Source organism: Solanum dulcamara, chromosome 11, assembly GCF_947179165.1.
Source record: "Solanum dulcamara chromosome 11, daSolDulc1.2, whole genome shotgun sequence".
NCBI lineage: Eukaryota > Viridiplantae > Streptophyta > Magnoliopsida > Solanales > Solanaceae > Solanum > Solanum dulcamara.
In genome coordinates, this window is record NC_077247.1 from 49,869,273 (window position 1) to 49,884,273 (window position 15,001).

The window sequence follows — 15,001 nt, forward strand, 5'->3', positions numbered from 1 at the left end:
ACTTATCAAAAGACTTATCTTTAATATATCAAAAAGAAAATTAACTGAGAATCCGACCCACCCTTACCCCTTTTTGATGTACAAAAGACACTTAGCTTCCTCATTGTTTTTCTAAATCTTTTCTGCGTTTTTTGTACCATTTCATATTACCTCAGTCCTCACTTATGTTAACCTGACATCTCTAACGAAGAAAGCTTTAAAGAAAGCGTATTTTACTAAATCTACTTTATTAATGATATTTTAAAATTTAAAATTTAATCAATATTATTTTCTATAGCTACTTAATATTAAGAATGGAAAAAAGTATAGTAAAATTATCTTAATTTTATAAATTCAATCAGTAAACTTAAACAATTATTTTATGGGGCAAGAGATATGAAATGAACGGGGTAGTAAAAAAATTTTGGGTCTTCTTTTGAAATATGAATCCAATGCGCACTTCTTTTTTTCTTTTTTCTGGCCAATGTGCACTTTTTGACAATTTAAAAAGAAAGTAAAATGAGAATGTGCCGTACAAATATAATCCATCTGAGTCGTACAAGTATCTACAAGTTAAGATGTTCTGACAAAGAAAGGTAAGCTTTCGTTATGCGCAGGATTTAGGAAAGGGCCCGACCACAAGGGTCTATTGTACGCAGCCTTATCTTACATTTCTTCCATGTTTTCCAGACTTGAACCTATAACCTCTGATCACATGACAACAAATTTACCAACAACTTTACAAGAAACAAAATATGACCTTCTTGCATTAATTGAAGTCTTGATATTGTCCCAATAAATACTCATACATGAGGATGAAACATTTTAGTTGTTAAGTTGATTGATTAATGAATTTTTATCTTATTAATAGAATTATTTTCCCTAATTGAGGGTGTTGATGTTGCATTGGAAACCAAGTATCCATGAGACTACGACATTACTATCGCTGTTTCAAATTAATTTTCATGTTTTTTTTAAAAGCCAATTTAACTTTTCTATTTTTTTTTAAATAAATTAAATTAAATTAGATTACATCAACTTTTCTTACTTGTAATTCCTTCTCGTTTCCCAAAAGCCTATTCTCAGATAATAATTTAATTAAATTATATATGTATATTAAAATATTAGTCAAAATTTTATATAATTTGACTTTTGAAAACGAAATATGACAATTAATATATAACCATGGCAGTAACATATAAACATGGTAATCTTATGATAATTATCTTAAATGTTAAAATTGAGGTAGTGCCATTTTTACCTTGCTGCTATATATCCTTTATTTTCACTCAGCCTGCTATTTCGAATTAAATCCTTAAAATGAGAAATCTATTTTAACTGAATAATTGGATATTTACTCAGTTAATAATGCTTTAATGCATACGTACTCGGCACAACTTGATAACTTGCAGCTCCCCCACCCCCACCTTATTGAAGAGGTTATAATCATATAACATATGAAGATCTATTCAATAATACCGGCTTATAATGGATAGAAAAACATTGTTTATTGTCCGCTAAATATATACATATATTGAAAATATAAGAAAAAGTATACTATAAATACAAACTTAGGAGGTTTCTTAGCTTGTTTCATAGGTTATAAAAACACACTTATATTATGGATAAATTACGCTTATCATAGATTGAATTTTCTTTTTAATTAAGAAAGTTTGACGCATAATAATTGCTGAATTAATCCTACTACTAGCCCTAGCTGCTTTTTTTTTTTTGCTCCTTTGCAATAATTTCTATTGCATTGTTCCATGGCAGCAATAACTCTTATCTTTCCATCAAATCTCACACTGCTGATCAATAGTGTCCGAGCTCATAACAACTATTCTGCTTCTGTAGCCAAAATCAATAACTAGAAATATTACAAGTGATTTTGCACAAAACATCATCCCAAATCCAAGCAATCACCACGTTGATTAAAAATTTCCGTCTTCGGATTAGTAATAAAAGAGAACAATTAATCAGCTCTATCAATTTTCTCAGAGTTGATGTACATGTCTCGTGACAAAATCACGGACTCCGTGGTGGCACTTGGAAAGTTGATGAGTATTTCTTCGAATTCGATTTATTTTGATGCTCATGCATGGCTTAATGTTGTGCTCACAAACCATAACACTTGCATAGACGAACTTCATGATAAAGCCCATTCTCAAAGACTTGATTTCCAAAGCAAGTGCTTCTTGGGCCTTATTGGTTACAATAGCACCCAAGAAAATGTACCATGATGACCTTAGAGTGCCAATACAAGGAGAATTTCCCTCATGGGTTAGTCCAAAGGTTAGGGAAATGTTTGAAGCTAATTATTCGCGATTAGTGAAAATTAATGCTAATGTGGTGGTGGCCAATACAAGACAGTTAATGAAGCTATTGCATCGGCCCGGTTAATAGCAATAGTCATTATGTTATATACATCAAGAAAGGAACGTACAAAGAGAATGTTGTGATAGCTTCAAATAAGAAAAATATAATGCTTGTTGGTGATGGCTTGGATGATACTGTTATAACTGGCAACTTGAATTATGCTGCTGGAACGGGAACCTTTGATACGCCAACCCTTGGTAAAATTTACTTATTTCCTTTTCGTAAAACAATTTTTACATTATAAGATAATTTAAAAGATAAATATAGCTAACCGTTCATGATAAGTAAGATTGACAAGGAATATAAATCAAGACTTGTTAAAGAAAAAAGTGACATATATATACCGTGGACGTAGCAATACATAGCCGTTAATAGGTTATTAGTTCCACTTTTTATGAATGATTGCTAATAGTTATTGGCTCTATTTCGTTTATATAAAAATGTTTGATTAGGCATATTTCTTTTCTTAATTTTTTTTTTGTAAGTTACATAGTTCTATAGTATTTGCTAGCATTAAAGTTGTAGCTAGTCTTAAATAAGTCTTTACTACCTAAAACAAAAAAAAGAATGCCATATAAAGAAAGCACATTTTAGGTAATCTGATAATTTAAAAATTGTATATTGAAATTAAAGTCAATGTTATTAATTTATAGGTTTATATTACATTTACAAGGTCTTGGTTGGATTTGTGTGATGCAGCATTTAACGCTGACGGATTTATAGCACAAAATCTGCATTTCCAAAACACGGCAGGACCAGAGGGGTACCAAGCCGTGGCACTTCGTGTTAGTGTAAGAAAGTTAAAAAGGGAAGTGTATATGCACCGTTTAAAAAAAAATCGTGTATTTTACACGTTTTAAAAATTGTTGCCTCCTTTAGCAATTTTTGATAAGAAAACGTTTATTTTACACGTTTTCAATTTTCTATAAATAGAGGGCCTCTTGCCCTCATTTAGATCATCCCACACAAAAAAAATACAATCCAAAAGAGTAAGAATACAAAGAGAGTTAGTTATACACCAAGATAAATATTGTAGTCTTGAGTGTCCTCTTTAGTGAATTATTTCTTTAACAAGAGAGAAATGTTTATTATTATTTTCTCCTTGTATTTGAGAGCAGTGTACTCCCATATTATCATAGTAAAATCCTTCTACCCCGTGGTTTTTCCCCTCTATCTGTTTGAGGGGTTTCCACGTAAAATTCTCGTGTCCAATTTATTTAATTATTTATTATCATATCAAATTTTAGTTGTGATGCTTTTTCCCCCTAACAGTGGTATCAGAACCCTTGGTTATTCTGTCTGTTTTATGCGAAGGTACTATTTGTGAATAGTAAGTTTTTGTGAAAGTAAAATTTAGTAAAAAGTACTATTCATATGAATAGTAAATTTTGGGGACGGTACAGTTTGTCACGATTGTTCGCAAAAATATTCAGAAATAATCTAGAAGGGTGTAAAACAAATACCAATGCCGAGTACAATAAAATTTGATGTTGAGAAATTCAATGAGACTAATTTCTCATTGTGGAAATTGAAAATAAGAGTGATATTGAGAAAAGACAATTGCTTAGTTGCAATTAAAGGCAGACCTACAGACTTTACTGATGACAGCAAGTGGAACGACATAGATAGCAACGCAGTTGCTGATCTACACTTGACACTAGCTGATCAAGTGTTGTCTAGTATGGCTGAAAAACGGACGATGAAGGAAATATGTTATACTTTTACGGGATTGTACGAGGCCAAGTCTTTGCATAATAAAAACTTCTTAAGAAGAAGATTGTATACTCTTCAAATGGTAGAGTCTATGTCAGTTACTGAACACATCAATATTTTGAATACTCTATTTTCGCAACTTACAATAATGGTCTGCAAAATAGAGGGGACTGAACGCGTGGAGCTTCTACTTCAAAGTCTTCCTGACTCGTATGATCAACTGATCATCAACCTGACGAACAATATAGACAGTCTAGTTTTTAATGAAGTTGCAACCGCTGTCTTAGAAGAAGAAAATCGACGCAAAAATAAGGAAGATAGACAAGCAAGTTCGCAGCAAGCTGAAGCTTTGACGATGGTGAGAAGAAGACCATCGGAACGTGGATCCAGTGGGAGTCAAAATCATGGTAGATCTAAATCAAGAAGTAAGAAGAATATCAAGTGTCACTACTGTGGCAAGAATGAAGACAAAAATGTTTCACTGATATCTGGATCTTGGACACAGGAGAAACATGACACATGACTTTCCGGAGAGAATGGTTCCATCAATATAAACCTATCTTAGGAGGATCTGTGTTCATGGAAGACGATCATGCTTTGGATGTTATTGGTATTGGGACCATCAAAATAAAGATGTATGATAACACGATACGCACCATCCAGAAAGTACGACATGTAAAAGACTTGAGGAAGAATCTATTTTCTTTGGGACAATTAGATAATAATGGATGTTCATATAAGACTCATAGTGGAATCATGAAAATATCAAAATGAGCGCTTGTAGTAATGAAAGCAGAAAAACATGTTGCAAATCTATATATGCTTAAAGGTGAAATACACCAAGAAGGAGAAGCATCAATCACGTCAGTAAGTTCATTTGAAGAAACAATGATGATGTGGCATCGCAAACTTGGCCAAATATCAAAATGAGGTTTGAAGATTCTTGATGAGCAAAAGCTTCTTCCATGGCTCAAAAAGGTTTCACTACTCTTTTGTGAGCATTGTGTTACCAGTAAGCAACATAAACTGAAGTTTAGCAATTCCTCTGCTAAAAGCAAGAAAATATTAGATCTAGTCCACTCTAATGTCTACCAAGCACCGATAGAGTTTTTAGGAGGAGCAAAATATTTTGTATCATTTATCGACAATTACTCTAGGAGAAGTTGGGTATATCCAATCAAGAGAAAGACAGATGTTTTTCCGATTTTCAATAGTTCAAATCTCGGGTGGAACTTGAATCAGAGAAAAAGATCAAGTGTTTGAGGATAGATAATGGAAGAGAATACAGTGGTGATGAATTTGATAACTTCTATAAACAAGAAAATATTAAAAGGCAGTTCACAGTGGCATATACTCTACAACAAAATGGAGTAGCAAAGCGGATGAACAGAACCTTGTTGTAACGGACAAGAGCTATATTGGTAACTACAGGATTGGAAAAATCATTTCGGACAGAAGCAGTCAAAATCACCTATGATCAATCGATCACCATTAACCACAATTGATCTAAAAATGCCAATGGAGATGTGAACAGGAAAAACAACTTATTATTCTTGCTTACATATATTCGGAAGTCCTATTTATGGTATGTATAACACCCAAAAAAAATTGAAGTTGGATCCGAAATCCAGGAAATGCATTTTCTTAAGATATACTGATGAAGTCAAGGGGTATTGCTTGTGGGATCCCACTGCCCGTAAGGTAGTAATCAGCAGGGATGTTGTACTTGTTGAAAATAAGATACAAGCAATAGAAGGTAGCACTTCAAAAGAAAAATCAGAGATTACTACAGTTGAAATTGAAGAAATAGAAGAAATTTCAGTTTCTTCTAAAGCAACACCAGGGCACGAAGAACAAGAGCAAGCTGAGATCAAAACTCCACAAGTTCGACGATCAACTAGAAAGAGAAGAGAACCAGCTTGACACTCATATTATTCTATAGAGGGCAATATTGTATATTGTCTATTAATAGAGGATAGAGAACCTTCAACTTTTCACGAGGCTATGAAAGGCCAAGAATCATCTCTGTGGATTGCAATAATGCGAGAAAAAATTGAAGCTCTTCATAAAAACAAAATATGAAATCTTGTTCAATTACCACAAGGAAGGAAAGACATTGGAAATAAATGGATCTACAAGATCAAACGCAATGGTAATGATCAAGTGGAGAAGTATTGTGCAAGATTGGAGTTACATTCCGTTTTTTGCATCTTGGATTATTCGTAAGCTAACGGTTATAAATTCAAGGACTTTTAATTTTGAATTTTAAAATGATATGATTTGTTGTAGATGTCAAGTTATATGAATAATTTATGTGAAGTAAAATACATCTCAAGAAGGACCTTTGGGCCAAATTAAAATAGAAGCCATCATATATGTTTTTCTTAAAGTCACATTTCGGGTAAGCTAACTTCGGGAGGCTATAACCTTTTTAGAATTTGGGAAAACTCTCAAAATAAAAGTTGTAGATAATGAAAATATTTTTCCAACCATAGGTCGTAGGATGAAATACGATATCGGAGTAATAAGATATAGACATTTTAAGTCTGACAGGACAAACTAAATAGTGGATTCGGCCCAACCCAATTCTAATTCGGGTCAGGCCCAATGCCCACGAAATTAAATTTAATTTTTTGTATCTATTCCTTCATACTTTAGACCAAGACAATTCTGGAAATTTCCAGAGAGAGAGAGAAATGGAGTTCTTGAGAGAAATACCAAATCCGACCAAAATTCGAGTCCCGAAATCTGAAGCTCATGAAGAGAAAATTGTTGTACATCGCGTTAGCTTCAATTTGAGGTAGATATCAATCAATAAGGAGAATATTCAATGTGGTCTCTGCAAATTTAAGGTTATATTAAAGTCTTCTTTTTAATGTTAACAAGTTTAGTTAGAGTTTTAACGGATTAGAATGGAGAAAATAGTGTTATAAATTCGTTTGGTGATTTGTTGAGATTTATGGGTTAAAGGGTTATTTTAGGTAGCTTAAATGGATGGAATTAGCTTAGTGATGATGTATAATAATGGTTGATATTGTTTTGATGTTGTTGATGAGTTGTTGTTCTTGAATTTAGAGGAATAAGGTGTATGAAGATTATGAATGTTCAAATCTATTTTTGGAATTATGTAACTGGTAGTAATTCTAGAATATCTTATTGTGTAGACCTCCGATTTTAGATATTAAATATGTTTTGGAAAGATAATACACGTACCTACAACTCTTATGTTTATGTTGTAGTCTATATCTGCTGTTATTATGTCAAAAAATGAGGATGAATCATAAGAAAAATTCTGTCCAGATTCTGGATTGAAAAATCCCTCATGTATAGCTGTTAGTGTTTTGATAATATCTCTTTGTAGAAAATGATTTTTGAGTTGATTTTTTTGCATTGAAAACTTAAGACAGAGATCTAAACATTTCACGAAGGTCATAAGTCCAGTTTTGTTGTTTTCATTTTCAAAATTTAGATACAACTTGAGGTACTCGGCTTTCCGAATTTACTACTTTGGTAACATGAGTCGGGTGGAAACATTCTAGGCTTATTGTCAATAATAAATCTTATTTTGTGTCAATATTTTGGATTGTTGATGTTGCTTGATGATTATATGGCTGGTTTGAAAGTGAGAAAAGTGAGAGTTTTAGGGGAGGTGTTGTCCAATTTTTTTAGAAATAACCTACTAACGATAGAGTACGTTTTATTCTTGTTCATAGCTTAACCATAATGCTTAACGTTTTAATATAGGTTGAGACAATATTGGACAGCATATACGTATAAACACTAAAGGTATGTAAAGTTAATATTTTCTTCTTTTGGCATGATTCATGTGAAACGAACGAATGGCGTATGCTTAAATCCCAAAGAAACTCTTATTCATAGATACACTCGAATGGCTAACGTTCTTGATTTTCAGAATTTATATTGTTATGTCTTGACTCATGTGTATGATTCCATCCATCTTAGTTGGTATAACTCATATTGTGGTATAATTCATATTTTAGTATAATCCATAATTGGTGTGATTCATAATGACTATTGTCTTGGTTGTCAAATGATGGACTGTTTTGGTTATTCCATTAAGTCTCCGATAATGATCAAATTACACAAGGTTGCTAATGATACCCTATTCGTGCATATTGTTATGGTATTATTCACCGAGTCCTATAATAGGTCGGATATGTTATCATGTATGGATTCCACTACATTATTCACCGAGTACCTTACTAGAGAGCCGGGTACGTGATATGATAATATGATGTTAGGATGATATGACAATATAATTATGGCACCGAGTCCCATAATGGGTCGGGTACGGTATCAGTGTACACTACTCTATTCACCAAGCTCCTTGCTAAAGGGCCGAATATGGTATATATATATATATATATATATATATATATATATATATAAATAATGATATATTGATATAATTGTGACATCGAGTCCCCTAACGGGTCGAGTATGATATATGATGATGATATGGATGTATTTATTTCATAAGACACAGGTACAGTGATTAGCTCCTGAATCTTTATTGCAGATGTGATCTCCTTTATGGTATTTTATGCTTTATATACTCGGTACATAGTTCGTACTGACCCTCTTTCTTCGGGGGGCTGCATTTCATACCCGCAGGTACAGATACTCATTTTGGAGAGCCGCCAGCTTAGAATTCTACTCAAAGGATTTGAAGTGCTCCATTGTCTCAGAGCCCGAACTTTGGGTACTAATCCTTATAATGTATATATTTGAGTATTTAAGGGTACGACAGGGCCTTGTCCCATCATATGCTATTGTTAATCCTCTTAGAGGTCTGTAGACACATGAGTGAGTTGTATATAGATGTTGTCCGGTGTACTAGTATGAATTATATTTTTGGACGTTTACATTCAGAGTGGAAGCCTTGTCGGCTTACATATTATGTTATCTTATTTTTGACAATTAAGACTCCCCAAGAAATAAGTGATTTTGGTATATATATAAGTAACAGTTTGAAACGATGTGCTACCCATATAAATCCTATATCATTTTTAATTGCCGATTGACTATAGATAATAGGTGTGTATACGAGGGTCCAATTCAGACACTAGTCACGGGGCTAGGTCGTGACAATTGGTGGTCAAAGGATTCGCTCAGAAAGAAGGTATAGACTTTAATAAGATATTTTCTCTAGTGGTTCGACTCATAATAATTCGAGTGGTCTTGGCAATGTGTGCTACATTTGACTTGTACTTGGAGAAGTTAGATATCAAAACTGCATTTCTTCATAAAAATCTTGAAGAAGAAATTTACATGTTCCAACCAGAAGATTTTGAAGAACAGGAAAAAGAAAACTTGGTTTGCAGGTTGAACAAATCTCTATACGGTCTCAAACAAGCGCCGAGGTGTTAGTATAAGAGATTTGATTCCTTTATTATAAGCATTGGATACAACAAACATAGTTTAGATTCTTGTGTTTATTACAAGAGATTTGGTGATGACGATTTTATTATTTTGCTGTTGTTGTTGATGACATGTTGGTAGCAAGCCCAACTAAGATCGTCTCACAAATTTAAAGACAAAGTTGGCTAGGAAGTTTGAAATGAAGGACTTGGGACTAGCAAACAAGATTCTAGGAATGCAAATTCACCGAGACAGAAATAATAGAAAGATTTGGATTTCTTAAGAGAACTACTTGAAGAAAATCTTGCGACGCTTCATGCAAGACTGTACTTACTATTAATTTCAAGTTATCCTCAAGTATGAGTCCTAGCAATGAAGCAGAGAGGATGGAGATGTCTCGAATACCATATACATCAGCAGTGGAAAGTTTAATGTTCGCCATGGTATGTACAAGACCTGACATTGCACAAGCAGTGGGAATGGTTAGTCGATACATGGCTAATCTTAGTAGAGAGCATTGGAATACTGTTAAGAGGATCCTGAGATATATCAAGGGTACCTCAGATATTGCAATGTGTTATAGAGGATCAGATTTTACTATTAAAGGTTATGTTGATTCAGACTATGCAAGTGATCTTGGTAAAAGCAAGTCCACCACCGGTTATGTGTTTACTCTTGCTGGAGGAGTTGTAATCTAGGTTTCAAAACTACAGTCTATCGTGGCTACATCTACGATGGAAGCAGAACAAGCTAGCAAAGAGGCAATATGGATGCAGATGTTACTGGAGAAGCTCAGGCACAAACAAAAGAAGGTTGCTCTGTTTTATGACAGTTAGAGCGCTTTGCATCTTGCAAAGAATCCGATATTTCATTCAAGGACAAAACACATACGAGTTCAGTATCACTTTGTTCATGAGAAGTCGGAAGAAGACAATGTGGATATTCAGAAAATTCACACTAATGATAACCTAGCAGATATGTTTATGAAATCGATCAACAGTAACAAGTTTATATGGTGTCGATCTTCTATTGGCCTAGCAGAAACGTAACATTGCAATAATTGGGTAAAAAAATGGTGTGAAAGTCAAAAAGGGAGGTGCACATGCACCGTCAAAGAAGAAAATGTGTATTTTATGCGTTTCAAAGGTTGTTGCCTCCTTTAACAACTTTTGATAAGAAAACGCGCATTTTACACGAAAACGCGTATTCAGTTTCCTATAAATAGATGACCTCTTGCTCTCATTTAGATCATCCCTCAAAAAAGAGATATAGTTGAGGTATGTTTTTTTTACACTTATCTCTTTGTATAACTGCTTAAAGTTCAGATGTTTGTGCTTGTATAAATTCGTTATTTCAGGTTTATATAAAAATAACTCAATTATCCGCGAATTATACAAATACACGAATTATATAAACGAGACAACTTAAACTATATTTACAACCCGTCAATATGCAAACTATAACTAAGGAATCTAATTAAATTTAATATAGTGGTTATTTGGGAAATTTTCCCGTGTAAATGTGCCTGCATAATAACAAACAAGGGGGCAACATAAACTCGAGACCTTTTACCAACTAAGATTAAAAGCTTCAATAATAGGGAATTAACCCTAATATTTACATGCATCAACTTGAGACCTTTTACCAACTAATCAATCTATATGTGAAATCAGTTTAATTAGTAGGCAGAACTACCCAATAAATGTAGTTTTTTTTACCTTTTATGGCAAGAGAAATTATTCGCACTTTAATTTCTCATTATATTATTCACTCGACAATTGCACCTCAATCTCCATTGATAGATGTACTTTGAGCCGCCTTTGATCGAAATTTTGTTTAAATCAAGGAAATTCTTGGAAGAACGATAAGAGTTGTTGTCGTATATATGATTAGAAATGTAATATTTACGTTATATAAAAATACAAGATAAAATTGTGTACAATATATCTGATTTAATATAATTCGATTCTTTCTCAAGTCAAATTAAAGAAATAATTAATTTCTCATAGTACATCAAGTTGGTTTCAATTAATTAGTTACAACATTCCTTTCATATCTATCATCTACAGTTGTACAAAATTTCCGATGTAACGTCATGCAAAACTCAATTTTATAATTCCAAAACTACTGCACAGATTATAATTTTTTTGGAAAATCTTTCAAGATTTGGACTCAGAATTAAAAGCAGCAGCTGTCTGAAGGTGATGATACATTTCTAATTGAAGCAATATGAAACTTCCACGATGCTGCATTAAAATTATCACATACAAACGTGGTTCCAACTTCCAATTTTTTTTCCCTTTTATTTTGTCTAATTTCATTTTCCAAATTACACATAGCAATTTGGTGGGATTTTTACTAATGAAAATAAATAAATTAGAGAACGCCACATGACTTTGCGTCATGTTACAAATATAGTAATTATTCAGAAGGAGAATGATTCGAAGAAGCATATGTATTTTTGGATTAAACAATTTAAACTAAAGATTTAGATTCGACTATTTATTCTGATTTCTGACCTTGTTAAAAACAAATCCTGACAGTTGGTCATAATATCATTATCTGATACTCTTTTCGTCTATTTTTACTTTTCCACTATACTAAAAACGAAAAAAAGTCTAAAATGTCTCAAACTATTGGAATGGTACAAAAATATCCATCATCCATCTATTGGGCTTAAAATGCCCCTGACATCTACTTTTAGGTCCAAAAATGACCTTTTTTTTAACGAAAAAGAGCATTTTAGGCCCGATATATGGATGAGGGGCATTTTTGTACCATTTCCAATAGTTTGAAGGCATTTTAGGGCCTTTTCCGTAATTAAAATTCTGTTAAATAAATTTTAATTTATAATTAATTTTAAATAATTAAATTGTAACCAATAGATGACCACCATGTGTTTAAAAAATATTCAAATTATTTAATTAAAATTCTGTTAAATAAATTTTAAATAATTAAATTGTAACCAATAGATGGCCGCCATGTGTTTTAATTTTTTTTTTCAATTTTTTAATTAAAATTTTATTAAAGAAAAGGTCATTTTTGGACCTAAAGGTGGATATCAAAGTTATTAATTTTCAAAATTTTATATGATAATCATCCATCTTTAGGTCCAAAAATGATCTTTTCTTTAACAAAATTTTAATTAAATAAATTGAATAATTTTTTTAAACATGTGACGGCCATCTATTGATTACAATTTAATTATTTAAAATTAATTATAAATCAAAATTTATTTAATAGAATTTTAATTAAATAATTTGAATATTTTTTTTAAACACGTGGCGGTCATCTGTTGGTTACAATTTAATTATTTAAAATTAATTATAAAACAAAATTTATTTAACAGAATTTTAATCACGAAAAAGGGCCTAAAATGCCCTCGAACTATTAAAAATAATACAAAAATGTCCCTCATCCATATATTGGGCCTAAAATGCCATGTTCCGTTAAAGAAAATGTCATTTTTGGATCTAAAGGTGGATGTAAAGGGCATTTTAAGCCCAATAGATGGATGAGAGAACATTTTTGTACCATTTTCAATAGTTCGGGGGGGGGGGGAGGGGGGGGGGGTTAGGCCCTTTTCCGTACTAAAAATAGATGTTCAACAATACTTGTCCAATTTATGAAATTAAAAGATAATTTACATATAGTTTCTAATTTACCCTTATCATTAATTAGTAGTCATTTTCCTATTATATTTTTCAAGACATTGTATTTATTATATTCAAATGGTGATATGATAAAATTATCTTTCTATTTATAATTTCTTAAGAATCGTGTAAAGTTAATAGTGGACAAGTAAAAATAGACGGATAGAGTATAAGGTATCTCAATTCTAACTAATTATTTTGTTTTAAACTAAAGGAACTCATTAAAATGAAAAAGAAAAAAAAGGCACCAATGAGAAAGTAGAGAACTTGAGCTATATCTTGATCAATAATTATGGTCAAAGGAATAAATTAAGGATAAGACTTTTATGATTGGCTGCAAGTGGATGAACTTGATTGCTAGCTACAAGCACGTATGTATAAAAACCTCAAAATATTAAGAAAGCATTTTTGTAATTGAATTAGACTGTAATCCAATATTGTAGGCTTGTAGTTGATCATATTTAAATTGGCACATTAAATTTTATAACTAAGTCAACAGAATTACAGATGGAAAATACCATATATGCACATTTTTCTATATAATTCTTGTTATGGTGTGCAAATAAGAGTCTTGCACTATTAGAACGAATTATAGCACATAATATTAAAAATATCTTTAGGTTAATTAATCTCAATAATTTTTGATATTTTTAATGAGTAAACAGTAACTTGATTAATATATACCGTCCATGAATACAAAAGGCACGCAAACAAGATCAACAGTCTATTTATATATTGCTTCATAAAAGATTGACATAGCATCGAAATTACAAAAATCTAAAGAAAGAGTAAATGATGACCGGTTATGTTATTCAAAATAAAAGAATACATCCAATTTATAGGTAACTAATTAAACATAAAGAATTCTAAAAATGCTTTTTTTAAATATAGATTCTAAACTAATAAATAAATATTATATAATTAGTATAGATCCTAAACTAGAAAGAATTGCTATAAATAAATAAATTACCATTTAACGTATCAGGGGCAACCTAAGTATATTAGTGGTCTAAATTCAAAATTAATACTCCAGATATATCAAACTTTTTCTTATAATCCTTTCATATGAAAAGTTTACTTTTTTCTACAATTAATACTTTTTTTTTTGAGAAAAAAAACTATAATCTATATTGCTAAAAAAAATGAAAAAAAATGCCCCCCCCCCTAAAATTTGGGGCCTAGGGCACTTTTTTTTTTAAGAGCCGGCCTTGGTAACAGTTTAAGGAAAATAAACACTTTATTATTAGCGTTGATCCTAAAGTAGAAGAAAAGTAAGTATTATAAAATATTTTTGAATATATTGTTGATATTCCCTACCTTGAACACTTAATTATTTTTATTGATCTCAATTTTCTTGACTTTTCTCATTACATACTTCATGTATTTTTAGTAACTATTATTATATCATTAATTAAAAATAAATAATTATGTAGTTTTCTTTTCAAACAGAAGAGAAGTAGGCATGCCACCCGCGCCTTATACAATCGAAAAAATTTGATTTTGTAGACTTACAAATACTATTTTACTTATATCATGACCTTTTGATAAGAGATTTGTAAAAAAAAAAAATGTAAAGAGTTTTGTAGAGTCATTTTTCTTATTCAAACGGTAAGTGTGCACAGAAAATTGTTTCCTCATAAATCACTCTCTAATGTTTCCTTGCAAGAGCGCCAACATAATTTAAAACACCTTGAAATTCATTAATAATGTCTTCTTCTTCATTTAATCTAACATCAAAAGATTATCTAACATATAAATCATAATTTAAGGGTATAAATAAAAATTATTAATAAATTTAAAATACTGTCGCGAAAGACAACTATTGTAAACATTAATTATTTAAAGAATGTGATGCTTTCCACTTGGTGTATCATGAATTGAAAAGGTGTAAAACAACA